Raw genomic sequence first — 3193 nt, forward strand, 5'->3', positions numbered from 1 at the left:
CCCCAGCCGGACGTCACCGTCCGTCGACCTTCATTCTCTTCTTTATTTGCGTCCCAGACGAGACGATATTCCAGTACAGGACATGACGGCTTTGCCTTCCTGAAGGGGGCTGCATGCGACAATGGTGACCACAGTCCATTATTCGTCTTCCCGAGTCACGGTTTTACATTATTTTTTTCAATTTCGGGTGGGGAAGGAGAGGTGAGAAGTCGAAGCTTTCCAGAATTTTTTTTTGACAGGGCACTTGTTCTTAGATTTTTACATCCAAAACCAAAAGGGGGCACTAAGCATATAAGAAAACAAATATTGGAAAATGTTAAATATAAAAATAAGATTAGATATATGTGGCTTCTTTCGGTTTTTGTTCCACAGGTTTAAAGCTATTTCGAGACTTGGGTAGGAGCTTGCCACCATTTGCAATCTAGAAATTTAATACCCAACAAGAATCGAACGACTGCACATGATGAGCTGTGGATAAGGATGTCAATATATTCGATTTGAATCGGATATCCGACCGAGCCAATCCGAAAAAATCAGATATAGAAAACAAATTTAATATCCGATTAAAAAATCAGATCAGATTCAAATTTAATAAATGGCATCTGATCGGATTTAGATTCAGATATACATAAATATCAGATCAGATTCGGATATGGATTCAGATCAGATTCATTTTTAGACAAATATCTTGTATCTAATGATTTGAAAATTAGCAAAATCCAGTTCAAAAATTGGATTTGGATATAAAAAATAAAAATCGGATTCGGATTGTAAAATCAGATTTTGGATTTGGATTCAGATATGACTTTTCTTTATTCGATTTCGAATCTGAACATGTGAATATCCGAAAAAGCTTATATGATTAAGGATATATCCGATCCGAATCCGATTAGTTGACATCCCTAGTAGTTGCAGAGACAATTTTTTTTTTGGCTAGGGAGCACTATCTTGACAATTTTCATTCCTTAAAGGGGATGACTATATAAAATTAGCAAATGTTTGAAGTATGATAAACAGAAATTATAGGACTAGTGTGCCTACACCACTATCTAATCAATATGTGGCTCCGCCAATGCACATGGCTGCCCGACCACCTATGGTAAGCCCTAGAGGCAAAAATATTTCATGCTCAAAATGTAAACGATGCTTTTGGACGTCACTCTAAAACGATGTTCTGGTGTTAAAATACTGTTTTGCCTCTAAAATACTACTTAACAGCCAAAAACTTCTGGTTAAGGGGCACTGTAAGTGTAAATTTCAAACTTGAAGGGCACTCATATGTAAAAAAATTAAAATTAATGAGGTATCTATATATAAATAATATAAAGGTCTGGTGTGGGCAATTGCCCACGGCTACTGTTAACATGTGTTCTGGTGACAGTTGAAACTGGGTCTGGGAGAAATCCAAGTTTGAGGAAATGGTGCTTTCAAAAGGACAAAATATTTTACCCCAGGTTTTCACAAAAATGTTGTTTATGGGATGAATACACAAATCAAGTTTCGAAAACTGATTAAAAGTAGTAAGTTTCAATAAAACCTCATTTTTATAAAACGACTCTTTTTTTTTTTTGGGTTAAGGTGTCATCCAAATGCCACCTAAATTTTAGGTAGAATCATATGTTATTAATTGAAAGAGGGAAGAAGAAAGACATCTATTATAAAGTACGACCTACATATAACTAAAAATTGTGATGTATATTGGTTTCTAATTAGGTTTTCGAATGACGACACTTTGAGCATATAGTTGATCTACAACCATAAAATATAAGACTTTCAGTTAAGTGGGTGAGGCATCGATTACATATTTCTATGAATGAAACGGGAGCCATTTTTGCCGAAGTACTCAAAACATTGCATAAAAATAGCAATTTTGGCACAAACATTGGAGAACCTACAGTGATGAATAAAACAAAATTACTTTTTGTTATTGTTGTTTTGTTTTTAGAACTGGCAGATTAAAGTCAAGGAATCAAAGATAGTGACAAACTGGTTTATAATAGCCTTTTTGGTAAACCATTAATCTGCGCATGTCATCCTTGTGCAGGGGCCATGCTAATCTTCTCTGTATCATTCCAATTTTATCGGATGTGGCTTAATTATTGGTTGCATATCTTTTCGGCCGAAACACTAATCTATGCATTTCGTGCAAACGTTAGGAACCAATTTACAAAAAAACATGCAAAGCGCAAAGTATTTTGCAAAAACAGTCCAATTTCCAGAAGTAACCAAAGTTGGTCACCTGCCAAACATCTTTCCGGCAAGGCTTATGTCCTCACCGTCAACTGGTTTTTGTCCAACCACCTTCAAAGCAGATAGTTCGCCTCACCATTACAAGTGTCCCATAGTCGTTGCCCATTACAAATAAAATTTCTTATATATATATATATATATATATATATATATATATATATATATATATATATATATATATATATATATATATATATATACTATATTACTACCAGTTCCTATCTTGTCCATCAGAAGTACTAATTTAATGGCTAATCTGCCTAATAAGAAAAAGTAATATGCTGCCAGAGCCACTCACCTAATTGATAAAGAGAATCTAGACAGAGATTAGAGCAGAAGAGGTTGAATACTTGGGCCCCAACACTAAAGTGGGCTTTTGGGTTCTCAAAATTGAGAAAATAAACTTGAGAAGACAAAGTGAAAACCCCTATAAGAGCAAAAGGGAGAAAGGTGAAAGAAAAAAGCACATTTTCAGGAAGACAAAAGGGTCCTCATGGGGTCAGGTGGTGGATTGTGAAGAGTTGGACAGCGAAGTGCGTGTGGACATCCAAAAACCAGCTAGGTCTAAATATTTGAAAAGGGCAGCAGTCCATCAAATGACCAACCAAAAGACCAATAATGCATGTAAAAAAAATGAATTATGAGAACTTGATTCAGCAAAAGTAATTAATTTGTCCTTGTTTGGTGGTCATTTCTACTAAATTTTATGTGCATATGAGAGAGAGAGAGAGAGAGAGAGAGAGAGAGAGAGAGAATATCTCATGGAGAGAGATGAGTAGAGAAGAAAAGTAAAAGAAAGGGAAAAGCTCTTTAATTTTCCTCCTTAGGATTAGGGGTTTTGGTGCTAGTTGGTTCAAAGATAGAACTGAATGTAAAGGGGTGATGTTATACATTTGCACCAAACATAGGAGTACGTGTTTGGGGCTCTAAAAGATGAAAATGC

The 3193-nt window shown here is 35.4% G+C and overlaps 1 non-coding gene across 1 annotated transcript; it reads right to left on the minus strand.

The window, feature by feature from the left end:
- Positions 1–1999: 1999 nt before the first annotated feature.
- Positions 2000–2107, minus strand: LOC116253769 (U6 spliceosomal RNA). The gene has a single exon (XR_004172535.1). It is a non-coding gene; the product is annotated as a U6 spliceosomal RNA (small nuclear RNA).
- Between the last annotated feature and the right edge of the window lie 1086 nt (positions 2108–3193).

This window comes from Nymphaea colorata, chromosome 4 (genome assembly GCF_008831285.2).
Source record: "Nymphaea colorata isolate Beijing-Zhang1983 chromosome 4, ASM883128v2, whole genome shotgun sequence".
Classification (NCBI taxonomy): Eukaryota; Viridiplantae; Streptophyta; class Magnoliopsida; order Nymphaeales; family Nymphaeaceae; genus Nymphaea; species Nymphaea colorata.